At 45.5% G+C, this 17,718-nt stretch overlaps 1 long non-coding RNA gene across 1 annotated transcript; it reads left to right on the top strand.

The window, feature by feature from the left end:
- Positions 1 to 331: 331 nt before the first annotated feature.
- On the top strand, positions 332 to 17,380 carry LOC115526102. Its single transcript, XR_003972534.1, has 4 exons — positions 332 to 389; positions 622 to 728; positions 1,827 to 1,925; positions 17,351 to 17,380. It is a non-coding gene; the product is annotated as an uncharacterized LOC115526102 (long non-coding RNA).
- The last annotated feature ends 338 nt before the right edge of the window (positions 17,381 to 17,718 follow it).

The following is a 17,718-nucleotide window of genomic DNA, read 5'->3' as shown; positions in this document are numbered from 1 at the left end:
TCACCGCCCGGCCTGCGACGGACGCGTCCGGGCCTCCCCGAGACCGAGCGCGTCGGGACCCCGGGCGGGGAGGGCTCAATCCGGGGCCCCAGGCCCCCGCCGCTCCCTTTTATGGAGGCTCATTGTCGGCGCCCGCCCGACCGGCCCGCCGCGGGTCCGCCCCCGACCCCGCGCGGCCAATCGCGCGTGGCCCCGCCCCGGGCACGCGGCTCCGCTAGCCTCCCGGGGACCCGCAGGGCTGCGGGGAGGGCCGCGGGCTCCAGGCCGCCCTCCAGCGCGGAGGCGGGGCTTGCCGGCGGGCGGGAGAGGCCCCCAGACCCCGCGGGCGGGGGGCGCCCTCCCTCGAGCTGCCGGTCGGGCACGCTTGCGGGCGTGCGGAGCGCTACCAGGTGCCCTGGGGTTGTGTTCGGGGTCGCTTTTGCCTTTCCTGGCACAAACCTTCCTCCGCCAGAAGATGCCCCGGGCGGGAAAAGAACCGGCGGGGCAGTGAGCGGGGCCTCGGCGTGGGAAGGAAAGAGGGCGGGGGTGGGGTGGGGAGACTGAATTCCTTCGGATTTTTGCCAGCCTTGTGACCTTGGGCACCTTATCTGCTTTCTTAGACTATCTCATCCTTTCTCTCAGAAAACATTGTGGAACCTTCTGGACAAGGGGATGCAAAGAAGGAAAAGCCAAGTGGAGTGTGGGCACACGCAGACCACCCCGATGGTGTTGATTTCCATGACTTAAATGTGAGTCGAGAGATTTTGAGCCTCCCCAAGGTCACACAAATCTTTGAGAGCCCCAAGACCAGAGTCCGGTTGCCATGACACTGCGGCATCATAATCCTACTTTGGGGGAGCTTTTATGGGCATCTCCCTCTGCTGTGGGAGCTCCGGTGACATTTCAGCTGGGAAAATGTCTGACCCTGGAAATGCATCTTAAAATGCCACCGTATCAGACCAGACACTCCTCCATTTGTCCCTCCAGTTAAGGAGTGCTGGGGAGCTTCTTGTGTTTGCTAATCTCTGGGATGCCTCCCTGTCCCCTGTTGGACTTCCCAGTCCTTCCAACCCCCCTCCCCCACAGGTGTCACCAATACCCTGCATTAAGTTCTTTGTTTCAGGTAGAGTGGTTCCTGTTTTCCCCGTTGGACCCCCAGTGATACACCCAATATTATACCAGGCACTTTGTCTTCACAAGTCTTAAGTGGTACAATGTATTGTTCCCATTTTACAGAGCAGGAAGTTGAGGCTTAAAGGGTTAAATTATTTGCCCAGGGTAATATAGCAAGAATCCTATTTCATCAAGTCTAAGGTGAGCATTTTCCCTACATTTTAACATCCTTGGAATGGGAATGCTTTCTATCATGGACATCATTGTGAAGTTTTCAGAATATGGAGAAAGTTTAAGATCGCCCTTCTGATAATCAGACTGTGATGTTACCAGAAGAATTAGAATGAGACATAGGTGAGGCCACTTTGTGACCACAAAGATGACTCAGTGATTGCTGCTGCCTTTTTTTTTTTTTTTTTGGTAATATTTATTCATTTTTGAGAGAGAGAGAGAGAGCGCGCGCGTATGCGAGCTGGAGGAGGGACGGAGAGACGGAGACATAGAATCTGAAGCAGGCTCCAGGCTCCGAGCTGTCACCACAGAGCCCGACGCGGGGCTGGAACCCGCTTGAACTGTGAGATCATGATCTGAACTACAGTTGGACGCCCAACCAATCTGAGCCACTGAGGTGCCCCGCTGCTTCTTTATCAGATCGGAGATAACACTAACCCTGCTTACATCCTCCTGTTTCCTAGAGGATACTCAGTCTCTAAAATGCCTCTGCTTTTTGACAGCATTCAATCCAGAACTGGTCCCCACTTCCCTAAGTCCTCCACAGAACCATGGAACACAAGCCCCAATGTAAAGAGACTCCTATGAAGACTTCCCCTAGGGTACGTTCTCCTTTACAGCAGCAAGTTAAGTAAACCTAACTTTTTTTTTTTTTTTTTTTTTTTTTTTTGATAACAGCTGTGTTCCTGGTGGTCTTTGGTCGGAGGGCCTTGACAACCTTAGCCAATTTAATTTGCATACATTTTCATTTTTATGTATATGAAGACAAATATGATAAATGTCTGTCAAAGTATCAGTAAGTCTGGAAGAGATCTTGAACTATAAGATACGATACAATATGAGAAATCGTGTCAGAATTTGGCAGAGTTTTTTTCTTTTCAATGCTTATTTATTTTGAGGGAAAGACGAGCAGGGGAGGGGCAGAGAGAGAGAGGGAGGGAGGGAGGGAGAGAGAATCCCAAGCAGGCTTTTTTTGCTGTCGGCGGCACAGAGCCTGATGGGGGACTTGAACTCCCCAACCGTGAGATCATGGCCTGACCCGACATCAAGAGTCGGATGCTTAACCGAGTGAGTCACCCAGGCGCCCCTGGCAGAGTTTTTTTTGTAAGGATACATAAAATAATGTCTTGTCCTGCTAGCACGATATCTTAGATTTAATGAAACATGGTTTGTTGCAAAAGCAGGACTCAGCTCTGGCTCTGCCTGTCCTGTCCTTGCTCTTTCCATTACAGTTCTGTTCTGCTTCTCTGTGAACTTGAAGTACTGGGTTTTTGTTTTGTTTTGTTTTAATGTTTATTTATTTTTGAGAAAGGGACAGAAGCAGAGAAAAAGCGGGGGGGGGGACAAAGGGGGGGGGCAGAGAGAGAGGGAGCCACAAGATCTGAAGCAGGCTCCAGGCTCCTAGCTGTCAGCACGGAGCCCGATGCGGGTCTCGAACCCATGAACCGTGAGATCATGACCCGAGCCAACGTCAGATGCTTCGCTGATTGAGCCACCCAAGCGCTCACTTATTAAATGAACAAAAGGGTAGATAGTATTAGCTCCGCTATATACATGAAGAAATCAAATCTGAGAGAAATCAGTCCTTTGAGGTCAAGCAGCTTGCCAGCCACAGAGCAATTCCGTCCCACTGCAAAACCAGGGCTCTTTCCCCCTGTCACACCTGCTGCTGAGCCAGCCCTCTCTGCACCGAGCACTTGAGAGGGAGCTCCGGACCATCTTAGGTGGAATTCTCATCCACCGGCTGCATAGTCAGAGCGAAATGAGAGCTTGCGGAATCTCTATTGTGGAGATAGCACCACGCGGAGGAGAGCGGGTAGGCGTTTCCTAGATAAGGACATCTGTAACTTGTCTTTGGACTTTGTGAATTTGGCTTTGGAATATGAGATTCCTAAAACAGGAAGGGCAGCCTGGAGATAGGAGAGTTGGGGACGAATTGCCTGTTTCCAGCAATTCGCTGCTCCAGGCCACTCTCCGTAATGTCTCCTGGGCCAGAGGCCCAAGCTGGGATGAAGCATTTCCTTTGGGTACAGCTTTTGCTATTGGTGGCATTTTAAGCCTCCGTGCTGAGGGGACAGTGAATGGGGTGCTGCAGGAAATAAAGGAGCTCTAAATGTGGAGAGGGCTGTCGACGACTAAGAAAGCGGGTGCATGTGTGGCTTTGCTCCTAACTTGGCATTTTGTAGTGGCCTTCAGCAAAAGCCGTAATAAATATCCGTCCATGCTCTTCGGCTCAGTAATCCCATTGCCAAGAGTTACCCTGAAGTCATCCAAAAGAAGAAAAATAATGACTCAAGGCAGATACAGCAGCGTTTGCCACTTGAACTACTCAATCCTTAAAACTTAGGACACTCTTACTCCTGGGTGACATTTTACTCAGTTCTTGCAGGTAGTCAGATGTCCCCTTCCCTTGGCTCTGGACTCAGTTGGGACAGCTCTACTATGAAATGGGCATAAGGGCACAGCACACTGTGATGGTTTGTTTTCATGTCTCAGTCCCTTGTGGGCTGTGGGCTCCTGGAGGGCAGGTCCATCTTTCTGTCCTTCTTTCTAGTTCCAGCATGGGCCCAGGGGCTGTGGTAGCACCAGCTTGGAGCCTGTATGTCAGGGCTCTTGTTGCAAAAATGTCAACTCAAAGTAGCTCAAACAAAATGGATTTGTTGACTCTTGGATTTCAGGGAAGGGCTGAATACCCAATCATGGGAAGAGCAGGGACACGGGCAGGGTCTGGGGCTAACTGGACCCAGGAAATGAATGCCACTAGGACATTCTTTTCACCTCTGGCCTCTGCCTCTTTCTGTATATCAGCTTTATTTTCTCCTTATAGATAGGCTTTTCCCAAATAGCAGGTGATATGGTCGCTATTTCCATAGACAAGCTTGTAACTCTATGTTTCAAACCTCCTTTCCCCTCCACTGGCCACATGTGCTTCTGTGCTGGCCTCTGTAGGACGCACTCATATCACCAAATGACTTCTGGCCCTGTACTTTGGTGCCAGCAAATGAGCTCAATGAGCTTAGTGGGCAAGAGAACTTCTGGAAGCCATTCCTACTGAGGACAGCTATCAATAACTATATAGGGCAGTGGCTATGAACTATGTAAATCTATAGCAGTAAACCACCTCTCCCGAACTGCTGAAACATTACTGAACTCAGCGGTTGGAAAATGCCAACAACTGGGCCATCTCCGCTTGATCTGAGGGGAAGAATGGGAGAAAAGAAGGCAAAAACAAAAAAACAAGCAAAACCCTCAGCCAATCAATGCAATAAGAATTTTGGGGATGAATGAATACAATAGTAAAATACTAGAAATAACCACAATGTCTAACAACAGGAACCGGCTAACAAATGATGGTGTGTTAGCACCAAAAAGAATAGATAATCCAGATTGTAACAACCTGGAAAAGCATTTATGAAATAACGTTAAGTGTGCAAACCAACAAACACGTAGGCTGTGATTATGTGGAAGCAAAAAATGGAATAACATTGATACAGATCAAAAGTAAACCTGAAGGGGGGTACCTGGGTGCCTCAGCTGGTTGAGCGTCCAATTCTTGATTTCAGCTCAGGTCATGATCAGGGTCGTGGGATCAAGCCCCGTGTCGGGCTCTGTACTGAGTGTGGAGCCTGCTTAAGATTCTGTCTCTCTTTGCCCCTCTTCCCCACTCGAGTTCTCTCTTTCTCACTCTAAAAAAAAAAAAAAGTAAACATGAGAAACAGAAATAAATGTGTTGTGATAACAGAATGATTGATGAAAACGTTCATTAACACATGCAAAATGTTGTGAGTACTCTACGATTCACACAAACATTAGAATAATCTATTTTTTAGGGGCGCCTGGGTGACTCGGTTGAATGTCCGACTTTGGCTCAGGTCATGATCTCTTGGTCCGTGAGTTCGAGCCCCGCGTCGGGCTCTGTGCTGACAGCTCAGAGCCTGGAGCCTGCTTCAGACTCTGTGTCTCCCTTTCTGCCCCTCCCCTGCTCTCTCTCTCTCTCTCTCAAAAATAAACATTAAAAAATATTTTTCTAAGAAGAAATATGGTCTATGTCTTAAAAATGTTTTATTTATTTTTGAGAGAGAGAGTGTGAGTGGGGGAGGGACAGAGAGAGAGGGAGACAGAAGATCCTAAGCAGTCTCAGTGCTAACAGCAGCGAGCCCGACGCGGGGCTCGCACTCGCGAACCGTGACACCGTGACCTGAGCTGAAGCTAGATGCTCAACCGGCTGAGCCCCCCCAGGCACCCCTGATCTATGTTTTTATATAGAAAGGTATTCATGAGATTTTAACTGGCAATAGAGATTACAAAACTATGTATATCGTGATCCTGATTATGTTAGAAAAAGCACCAGTGTGGTTACATATATGCAGGAATGAACAGGAAGCTATTAACGTTGGTTAACCCTGGATGGTGGGATTATGGCTCATTTTCACATCTTAAAGTTTTTTTTCCATCTGTAGTTTTTCTCATCTGTAGTTTTACTTGTAGAATCGCGATTTTAAGGATAGTAATTCCTACTAAAGGAAAAAAAGATCCCAATGCAGCAGACATTAGATAAATGTCTCATAAGGCAGGAATGACAAGTATTTGGCCCAGTAGCTGTGGTGAACTGGCTTGTTTTCAACTATTTCACTCCCCCTGTAATAAGATTACACGCCCAGCCTCGTTACCTTGAGACTTTTCAGTGCCTCTTACTAGGCGGGGAATACCTTCCCATCCCACTGACTTTGGGCTTGGCAACGTGACTTGCCCTGGCCGGGGGAGAGTGAGCTAGCGTGAAGGAAGCGATATCCTAGCCGAGGCTGTGTGGGTATTTGCGTGCTGTGGGTTGGCCCCTCCTGGCGTGTGCCGTCCACCATGACAAGAGCACGCTGCCCCTCCAGCCCGGGTCCTGGAATGGGAGACACCCAAGTGCGCCCGAGCCCAGCTGGCCTAGGAGAGGCGCCGTTGACCCACAGACCCGTGAGCAAGAAATAAACACTTGCTTTCGTAAATCACTGCGTTTCAGGGTTTGTTACGCAGCGTTGCCACAACAAGCTAATGCTTCCAGACCTTGTGTTCTCTCCCCAACGCCCTGGTTATTATTATTTTTTAAATGTTACAGGGCTGAGGGTGGCATGAGGGGGACAAGCCTTCTTGGTTTGCTCGGGTGACAGAGGGCTTTCCTGGCATGTGGGGCATTCAGGTTATTAAAAATAGCTTTAGGAGATATAATTTACATTCCGTACAATTCACGCATCTAAAGCGTACAATTCCGTGTGCAATCTACATCACTGCAGTATGATTTCAGAACATTTTCGCCCCTCTTAAAAGAAACCCCATACCCACTAGCAGTCACTACCCATTGTCCATCGCCACCCCCCCCCCCCATCTACTTACTGTCTCTATACATTTGCATATTCTGGGCACTTCGTATAAAGGGAATCGTACGGTATTGGCCTTTTGTGATTGGCTTTTTTGTGTGTGATTGGCTTTTAATTAGCAAAATGTTTCCCAAGTTCATTCCTCTAACATGTATCAGTGCTTTTTTTTTTAATGTTTATTTTATTATTTTTGAGAGAGAGCGAGAGAGAGACGGAGCATGAGCAGGGGAGGGGCAGAGAGTGAGAGGGAGACATAGAATCTGAAACAGGCTCCAGGCTCTGAGCTGTCAGCCCAGAGCCCCCTGTGGGGCTCCAACTCTTGGGAACGGAGAGATCATGACCTGAGCCGAAGTCAGACGCTTCACCCACTGAGCCACCCAGGCGCCCAGTCCTTCATTCCTTTTTTTTGCTGGGCCATATTCAGTTGTAGATACATACCACATTTTGTTTGATGATAGACATTTGAGTCATTTCGACCTTTTGGCTATGGTGCTACTGTGAACATATATATGCACAAGTTTTTATTTGGACATCTGTTTTCAGTTCTTTTGGGTATGAACCTGGGAGTGGAATTGCTGGGTCATATGCTAGTTCTACGTTGAACTTTTTGAGGAATTGCCAAACTGTGTTTCCACAGCGGCTGCGCCCCGCGTTCCCACCGGCAACGTAGGAGAGATCCGATTTCTCCACAACCTTGCCCACACTTGTTATCGTCCTTCGCTTACAGTATAGCCATCCTGCCAGCTGTGTGGTATATCTCAGAGGTTTGATTTGCATTATCCTAATGACTAATGATGTTAAACATTTTTTAAAGGTAAATTCTACCCCCCCGCCCCCCCACATAGGACTCAAACTCACGACTCCAAGATCGAGAATTACAGGTTCTACTGACTGAGTCGGTCAGGCGCCCCAACATCTTTTCATGATTGTATATCTTCTTTGGGAAAATGTCTGTTCAAATCCTCGGCTCATTTTTAAATTGGGTTTATTCGTCTTTGTATTGTTGAGTTGTAAGAGTTCATTATATATTCTGGATGCTAGACCCTTATCTCTCATGTGATTCGTAAATATTTTCTATTCTGTGGCTTTTCCTTCTACTCTCTCTCTCTCTCTCTTTAATATTTCTTTTATTAGAAAGTGTTTAGTTATTTATCTGGAGAAAGAGAGAGGGCGCACGCACACGTGGAAGCTGGGGAGGGGCAGAGAGAGAGAGAGAGAGAGAGAGAGAGAGAGAGAGAGAGAATCCCAAGCAGGCTGTGCTCTGGCAGCACAGAGCCCAATGAGGGGCTCCAGCTCACAAACCATGAGATCATGACCTGAGCCAAGATCAAGAGTCAGGTGCCCAACTGACTGAGTCACCCAGCTGCTCCTTCCGTCTACTCTCTTAGAGGTATTGTTCGCAGCACAAATGTTTTTAATGTCGGTGTCAGCCAATTTCTCTCTTTTCCCCTTGGTCCGTTGTGCTTTTGGTGGTCTGTCTACCTACCTCCTTGACCACAGTAGACGTCTCTAAGCAGTTTTGGTTTTCTTTCTCCCTGAACTTGGATGCCACCTACCCTGGACTTTCTTCCCTTGACATTGTTTTATAGGTTAAGTGGTAAAAATCCCAAGCACTGGAGACAATCTGTGTGGGTTCAAATCCCCACTAGTGTGACCACTTATCGATGGTGGCCCTCAGTGACTTCAGTGTCACTTACTGAGTGGGAAGAATGCTGAGGGTAGGTGAGAGAAATCGAGAAGGGGATAGAGGAGGAAGGTAATGGATGGATCTCATTCCCTGAATCCTCTTGTAGTAGACTGGACTGAATGGAGTGGGGCCGAGAATTCTGGAAGCAGACTTTCCAGGAACGGTCTTGTGTGTAACTTCAGATCTTCTCAGCCACACCTCATTTCCAAGCTACAACCAGTGCTTTAAAGCAACAGCAACAACAACAACAACTTTTTTTTTTTTTTTTTTTAAATTTTTTTTTTTTTTTTTCAATGTTTTTATTTATTTTTGGGACAGAGAGAGACAGAGCATGAATGGGGGAGGGGCAGAGAGAGAGGGAGACACAGAATCGGAAACAGGCTCCAGGCTCTGAGCCATCAGCCCAGAGCCTGACGCGGGGCTCGAGCTCCCGGACCGCGAGATCGTGACCTGGCTGAAGTCGGACGCTTAACCGACTGCGCCACCCAGGCGCCCCAACAACAACTTTTTTAACGTTTATTTAGTTTTGAGAGACAGAGTGTGAGCAGGGGAGGGGCAGAGGGAGACACAGAATCCGAAGCAGGCTCCAGGCTCTGAGCTGTCAGCACAGAGCCCGACGCGAGGCTCGAACTCACGAACCGTGAGATCATGGCCTGAGGTGAAGTCAAACGCTCAACCGACTGAGCCACCCAGGCGCCCCCGGCTATAGCCCATCCTAGGCAGGCTTTGTCAACTTCATGTAGGCACAACCTGATTGCCCCTTGCCCGCACCTTGTACCTTTCACTTTTTGCTCTGGGGTTCCTCTGACACCCCAGTGGGAGACATTGTGGGACCTTACTCAGCGCTAACACATGTGCATCCTAAAAGGGGGTGGCCTAGGGAACCATCAGTGACCAATAGGGATGGGAGCTGATGAACGAACAAACGTCTCTCGTTCTGTTTCCCCAAAGGGTACCAAAGACAGGGTGAAGGATACTGAGGGTATAGGACAACAGCTGTCCACTTTTTTCTACAAAATCAGAACCTATAGAAGGATTCCAGGAAGCTACACTTGTAACAAGCCCTATGGGTGATTCCTACACATACAGAAAGTTTGCAAAACACCGAATTAGGCCATTTTCAGGAGGAATTTACATTCTAAAGGGAGCGAAGGTTATAATTCTGGCTCACGTGAACCTTCCCTTGTGTCCCACAGAGAAGTAGTATGTGACTCGAGACTTCTTCCCATCTTTGTCTTGATGGGTGGTTCTCTTCTGACTGCTTTCTGGGGATCAGGTTCACCCTGCGTGTGCACATGAACTTCCTTCTCAGTCTCTGAGTAAGACAACTTCTTTCTTCCTAAGGAAGGCTCCACCCCTTTCCACAGGGGGAGATTTTGCTTCTGTGTTCCTTCCTGCATCCTGTTGTCCAGAGTGGGTCCTGGGCTTCGGTGGGAAGGTCGCTGATGTTCACTTCCTGCCAGGCCGGCAAGCTCTGGGTGATGGCCCTGGCACCCAGAGCAGAGACGAGTGTGGTGGGTTGCCCGCTGGTTCCCTTGTTAGGTTTCTTCTTAAGTAAGCACATCTTTCAACCCCCACTGTCAAAGTTTCTGGAGGCAGTAAGTATACATCTGTATCTAAAAAGACATCCCCCTGCCCATTTGCATGGCTCTCAACTTATCTTTTCAGATGAAATTCCTTCCTGCGTCGCCTGGGTCCATTATCGACCCACGTTTGCACAAGTGGGGGTAGGGCAGAGAGAGAGGGAGAGAAAGAATCCTAAGTGGGCTCTGTGCTGTCAGTGTGGAGCCCGATGTGGGGCTCAATCTCACAAACCCCGAGGTCCTCACTTGAGCCCAAATCCAGAGTTGGATGCTTAACCCACTGAGCCACCCAAGTGCCCCTAGCCATATCTACCTTTTTTTTTTTTTTAATGTTTATTTTTGAGAGAGAGACAGAGTGCAAGCAGGGGAGGGACAGAGGATCGGAAGCAGGATCTGCGCTGACAGCAGCAAGCCTGATGTGGGGCCTGAACTCACAAACTGCGAGATCATGACCTGAGCCAAAGTCAGATGCTCAACCAACTGAGCCACTCAGGTGCCCCCATACCTACTTTTTTTTTAGACTTTTTTTTTAAATGTTTATTTACTTTTGAGAGAGAGAGAGAGAGAGCACAAGTGGGGGAGAGGCAGAGAGAGGGGGACACACAGAATCCAAAGCAGGCCCCTGGGCCGAAGTCTGCTGCTTAACCATCTGAGCCACCCAGGCACTCTGCCCCCATACCTACTTTTATTAGATGCTTGGTTAATTGCCCAGGGAGTGGTACCAGCAGTCATTAAAGTCTTTCCATTTACAGTCTACCTCTGATAACGTTGACAGTGACGGGATTTGGGGATTCGAGGACCAATATAACGTAGTGGATCTGGTTTTGGCCTCGGGCAGAAGAATGGGCTCCACAATTTCTGTAAGAGGGACCATGCTTTTCCCCTGCTTGGTTCCCAGTTACTCCAGGATAAAGTCCAAACTTACTACATACAAGTCTTTCCTGATCTGACCCCTGCTTGTTTCCTGCATCATTTAGAACTTTTCCATTGCAGATGATAGAAACCAAATGCAAACTGGGTCAAGTGAAAAAGAGAAAGCGTTGGCCCATGTATCAGAAAAACCCTGAGCTGACTTCAGGCATCGCTGGATTCAGGAGCACACATGATATTTTCAGGAATGTCATATCTCTCCATCTCCGGGTTCGATCTTCTGCCTTGGGTTTGTTTTCAGGCAGAATCCACTATGTGGTGGCGAAGATGAACATCACAGCTGATGTGGAGAACAAAGGCAAAAGGAAAAGAAATCAAGCTTCCTTACAACTTATAGACAGGCAGAGTGACCTTCCTCAAGGAGCTCAGCTGCCTCAATGTCAATACATTGCTAGAGGCAAAAGGCAACCTTAGTTTGACATTAGCCTGACTTCCAGGATCTTGTAAAAACTCCCTTTGGAAACTTCCTTTCTCTCTCCCCCACGAAGATATATGTTAACAATCATCCTGTAAACATAGGGCCCTCTGATACATCTGAGGGGTCTCACAACTAAGAGTTTACTGGGTTGTAGTAAATGACCTGTTCCTAACAACAGCTAGCCCCTCAAGATCCTGCAAACCTGGCTTCCAAATTCCTTAGAGGTTTACACTATCCCTAACCCCCTCCCAACTTGAAAGTATATAATCAGTCGCTGCTCACAATCTGGGTGCAACCCTTTCTGCCCATGGGTCCTGTCCCCGTGCTTTAATAAAACCATCCTTTTTGTACCAGAGACATCTCAAGAATTCTCTCTTGACTGTTCACTCCCGGACCCCAACATTTCCCATCATTTCGGTGCCCAATGTGCAGCCTGAGTCTTCTCATCTGGACTCCGAGCCTTAAAACCCAACTGGGGACGATTTCCTAGGGAAGTCGGCCGTGAAGACCACGTGTGTTAGAACGTTGCTCAGACCATGATGCATTTCTATCTTTACTGATTTCTGTCAATGTCCCCTACTAACTACTTAAATTACAAAACTGGGCAATTTTCCTTTGTAAAACTTTTCTAGTGTTCTCCATGGGTTAAAAACAGCAGGTTCGTCATGGCATGGCACAATACAGTATGTCAGTCCATTCACCAGCACCCATTTGCAGCCTAGGGTGCAACAGGGAAGTGGAGGGATGTTGGCAATCCCTCCTACTGGGCCTTTATGGCAGGCGGGATGGCGATCAGTAGTGATTTCGTTTGAGGGATGCCTTGGGTCACTTTGACACCTGGAACCTCTGACATATCCTGCATGTGGGATGCCACCCTGGAGTCAGGGGGAATTTTTTGGATAATGGACCTTCTTTAGCCTTCTTCTTTGGTTCTCAAGGACTCTCCCTTGGGATGCCTTTTAACCCACTGGGAATAATTCATATTGTAAAAGTTAAAAAGTCTGATCTTCTGTAACACTGCATGACCTTAGTATGATTATCCGTCAGATCTCTTCTGCAGGAAATGGGGCAAATGGACTGAGATACTCTATGTCCAGGACTTCATGGCCCTAAATCATGACCCCAATCTAAGGTCCCCTTGCAAACTGTGTTTGGCCACAAACCTGGCTGATAAACTCCCTTCTTGCGTACTGGATGATAATTAAATAGGCCTCCTCCTGATAGAATCCAGGTTGCTGGAGGAAACACAGGTTCTCATTTGGGGGTCAAAGGAAGGGGACGCTGACCTTCTTTCACTGTTCCTCCTCCTAATAGATGCAGGGGCTTCCTCATTCATTTCCCTGGTTAATGACTATGATCATTGGAGCCAACTGTGGTTAGTCTACCTCGGGCCAGGGACTTTAAGGAATATTCCCAAGCAGCTGCTAAAACTCCCTTTGTTTGAAGGAAGTTCCCTGTGTTCTCTGGCCCAACGTGGATTGCCTAATTCCATTTGTTGAGGGAAAAGCAAGCAAACAAATATGGCATCTGCTCATCTGTCCGAGCTGACAAACTCTAGAACAAGGAATCCTCTTTCTCTGTCCTCTGGCACCACCTCGAATCTTCTGCCTCCTCCACCACCTTGAATCTTCTGCCTCCTCCTCCCCCTCCTCCTGTTTCTGCACCCCTTGGGTGATACCTGCATAACTGGCTCCTATATCATCCTTGGTGCCTCTGGCACTCTCAACTCCTGCTCCTCCTCCCCTCACTGTCAAGGAGCAAAGACCCTTGGACTTGCCCCACCCACTTCAGATTTCCCCACTGGTGTCCCAGGTAAAATCTGACAATGGGGAGCAAATTCATTGACTTTTAAGTGGACCTAGGTGGAACATAGTTCGGTACTTAAACTAATTTAAGTTTGTTGGGTTAATTAATATGGACATGTCTTTAGAGTTACCAGCATTACATATGAAATTTTTATTCTACCCTGGCTTACTGAAGGTCAAATAAGCCCGTGTTATCTCTGTTGCAGTTTGTCGGCAAAACGATGACTTAAGATGATGGTTGATTTTGTCTATATTAAAGTTTTCTTGGGTAATTGGTAAGACAGTTTGAAGCTTTGCTTGGATGATAAATCGGATTGAATTCATTGGACATCTAAGTCTTTTCCAAAGGAGATAATATACTAAAGCATTGATTAGTGAACATAAGATTTCTCTGCTTTTGACTTCTTATTGCAAAGCAACTAAGAATATCTGAATGTTGGAAAACATGCTTTGTGCTTAATTGATTCATAAATTTGCCATCCAAAGAATTCTGGTGTAACAGTTGACAGTTGGTTACTACTTAGTTTTCACTGGAGACTAAGGTTTCTAAGAGTTAAAATTCTGCTAAATGTAATTAAGACTGATGGAAACAAGGGAAGCAATTCTGTATGTAGGAAAGTAGAAAATGTGTAAGAAAGATGTAAGGAATGGGAATACATTTTTATCTGATTATTTTTTTTATTTAAATGTTAGTTAACATACAGTGCAATATTGGTTTCAGAAGTAGAATTCAGTGACTCATTACTTACATACAACACCCAGTGCTCATCACAACAGGTGCTCTCCTTAGTACCCATCATCCATCTAGCCCGTCTCCCACCCACCTCCTCTCCATCAACCCTCAGTTTGTTCTCTATTGTTAAGAGTCTCTTGCAATTTGTTTCCCTTCCTTCTTTCCCCCACCATATGTTCATCTCTTTTGTTTCTTAAATGGCACAGATGAGTAAAATCATATGATATTTATCTTTCTCTGGTTGGCTTATTCCATTTAGCATGATACATTCTAGCTCCCTCCATGTCATTGCATATGGCAAGATTTCATTCTTTTTCATGGCTGACTTACACACACACCACATCTTCTTTATGTGTTCATCAGCCGATGGACACATTTGGGCTCTCTCCATAGTTTGACTATTGTTGATAATATGCTCTAAACACTGGAGTGCATGTATCCCTTCAAATCTGTATTTTTGTATCCTTTGGGTAAATACCTAACATTGCGATTGCTAGATCATAGGGTAGCTCTATTTTTAGTTTTTTTGAGGAAACTCCATACTGTTCTCCAGAGTGGCTGCACCAGTTTTCATTCCTACCAACAGTGCAAGAGGTTCCCCTTTTTTCCTGTTGTTTCTTGTGTTAATTTTAGCCATTCTAATAGGTGTGAGGTGGTATCTCATCGTGGTTTTGATTTGTAGTTCCCTGATGAGGAGTGATGTTGAGCATCTTTTCATGTGTTTGTTAGCCATCTGGATGTCTTCTTTGGAAAAGTGTCTATTCATGTTTTCTGCCCATTTCTTAACTAGTTTGTTTTTTGGGTGTTAAGTTTGATAAGTTCTTATAGATTTTGGATACTAACCATTTATCAGATATGTCGTTTACAAATATCTTCTCCCATTCCATAGGCTGCCTTTTAGTTTAGTTGATTGTTTCCTTCTCTGTGCAGAAGTTTTTTTTTTTAAGTTTATTTATTTATTTTGAGAGAGAGAGACAGCAGGAAGGGGCAGAGAGAAAGGGAGAGAAAGAATCCCAAACAGGTTCTATGCTGTCAACATAGAGCCTAATGCAGGGCTCTATCCCACAAACTGTGAGATCATGACCTGAGCCAAGATGAAGAGTCAGATGCTTAATCGACTGAGCTACCCAGGCATTCCCAGAAGCTTTTTGTCTTGATGAAGTCTCAGTAGTTCATGTTTGCTTTTGTTTCCCTTGCATTCAGTGACGTGTCTAGTAAGGAGTTGCTCCAGCCGAGGTCAAGGAGGTAGCAAATTCTCCTCTAGGATTTTGATGGTTTCTTATCTCAGATTTAGGTCTTTCATTCATTTTGAATTTATTTTTGTGTATGGTGTAAGAAAGTGGTCCACTTTCATTCTTCTGCATGTTGGTGTCTAGTTTTCCCAACTCCATTTGTTGAAGAGACTTTTTTCCATTGGATATTCTTTTCTGCTTTGTCAAAGATTAGTTGACCATATAGTTGTGGGTCTACTTCTAGGTTTTCTATTGGGAATACATTTTTGTTGAAGGAAAAAGAAAGTAATTTTGTCCTAAAATGAGATTGGTTGTTTGGAGAGAAATGGCTTGGGGGGAAAATCTGAATGCAAAAGACAATTGTAGGAGTTTTGTGAATGGAAATCATTGGAAAGGAATTTTATGTATGGTCAGGATGAACCAAGGTTGAAATAAATGGATTTAATTTATTTTATTTTATTTTCTTGAGAGAGGGGGAGAGAGAATGAGTGGGGCAGAAGCAGAGAGAGAGGGTGAGAGAATCTTAAGCAAGCTCCACTCCCATCATGGAGCCTGACTTGGGACTCCATCTCATGACCATGAGATCATGACCTGAGCTGAAATCAAGAATGGCACGCTTAACCAACTGAGCCACCCAGGTGCTTAAACATAAATGGATTTTAAAAATACACTGGTATAGGTGCACCTGGGTAGCTCAGTCGGTTGAACATCTGACTCTTGATTTTGGCTCAGATCATGATCCCAGGGTTGTGGGATCAAGCCCTGTGTTGGGCTCTGCACTGAGCATGGAGGCTGCCTAAGATGCTCTCTCTCTCCCTCTGCCTTTCTCCCCCGCTGGTGCTCCCTCTGTCTCCCTCTCTCTCTCTCTCTCTCTCTAAAGATAAAAATAAAAATAAATGCACTAGTATAAGATTAAATTTCTGCTTTCTCTCTATTAAAAAGACAATGTTTTCTTGGATTGTTTGTCTGCCCTTGATAAGAAAATGTAAATAAAGTTATTTTCTCTTTGCCCAGGAAAACCAGTTTCTATGTTTGTGTCACAGAAATAACTAAGTTTCCTTGTCATTTACATCATAATGAACTCTCAGATCGTTAACAATGTCCATTTCCAAGGTTTTTTATTTTTATTTTTTGTCATTTATAGTTATTATTCTGATGCTCTTGCAAAATAAGTTTCACTTTCAAGGAGATTCATAAGAAGGGCTTTTGACAAATACAGGTTTTTTATATCTTTAAGGTCATGAGACTAAAATAGGTAAGAATTTCCAGAACTAAAAAGCTGCATTCAAACTGAACAAGAATTAGTAACATGGGACTAAATAAATTGAGGAAGATGCTTATAATTTTGTGACTCTTGTTTGAAACATTGCTGGTTCTCTAATGTTTGCTCTTGCAGATTAAGGAAATTTTCTCTTATCTATGACTTACATAAATATGATAAAATATTCATTTATGAATGAATTGAAGCTTTTTAACTTTCCTCTCTACCTGAACCCTCTAGAATTCAGAAAAGTCTCAGTGAGTTTTCTTTCTTCCATGGCAATCGTGGTTATTGGCATAAGTTCAATAAGAATTTGTTCTCGTTAAGGACACCATTGGAAACATTGGTTATTTTACCAAGGCTTTGACTGGAATGTCATATTTGAGACACATGCATAGACCCAGATAGGACCAAACAGCTTTAAGGAATTAAGATTGACCTTATGGAACCAATAAAGCCCCCTGGAATGTTGGCCTGATACCTTGCTTACAAGAGTTTGTGGCACCCTTACCGGGTGAATAAAGATTGTCACTTCCTGGCAGGTGCAGGAATCTCAGGATATTTTGGGGACCTCAAGAAGAGGAATTCACCCAAATCTGCAAATATTTGTAGGCATGTCTCATGGCAAGTACTTGGCTTAGCTTCTGGCCTAGAGGAGCTACTAAGAGTTCTACTTATGAAAAGTTCTAGCAAAGCATATTTTAACAACATCTATATGACCAGTTACTATTCTTGTTGAACTGATGTAAATAATTAGGCCAGGTTTGTTAAATTTGGACTTGTTTTGCAAATGAATTAGTCTTGATTTGGCTGTCTCTGGAAATAAGGGTGATTATAAAAAGAAAGATTTTTCTTTCTTTCTTTCTTTCTTTCTTTCTTTCTTTCTTTCTTGCTTTCTTCTTTCGTTGTTTCTTTCTTCTTTCTTTCTTTCTTTTCTCTCTTCTTTCTTTCTTTCGTCTTCTTTCTTTCTTCTTTCTTTTTCTTTTTTCTTTCTTTCTTTCTTTCTTTCTTTCAGAGGCTTCATGCCCAGTGCAGAGTCCAAGATGGGGCTTGAACTCACGAACCTGAGATCAAGATCTGAGCTGAAATAAAGAGTTGGATGCCTAACTGACCGAGCCATACAGGTGGCTGAAACAAAATTATGTTTCTTTAAAAAAAAAAATTTTTTTTAACGTTTATTTTATTTTTGAGACAGAGAGAGACAGAGCATGAACGGGGGAGGGGCAGAGAGAGAGGGAGACACAGAATCGGAAGCAGGCCTCAGGCTCTGAGCTATCAGCACAGAGCCCGACGCGGGGCTCGAACCCCCGGACTGCGAGATTGTGACCTGAGCCGAAGTCGGACACTTAACCGACTGAGCCACCCAGGCGCCCCCAAAATTAT

This window comes from Lynx canadensis, chromosome D1 (assembly GCF_007474595.2).
Source record: "Lynx canadensis isolate LIC74 chromosome D1, mLynCan4.pri.v2, whole genome shotgun sequence".
In the NCBI taxonomy this organism is placed as follows: Eukaryota; Metazoa; Chordata; class Mammalia; order Carnivora; family Felidae; genus Lynx; species Lynx canadensis.
This window is presented reverse-complemented; position numbering and strand designations above follow the sequence as displayed.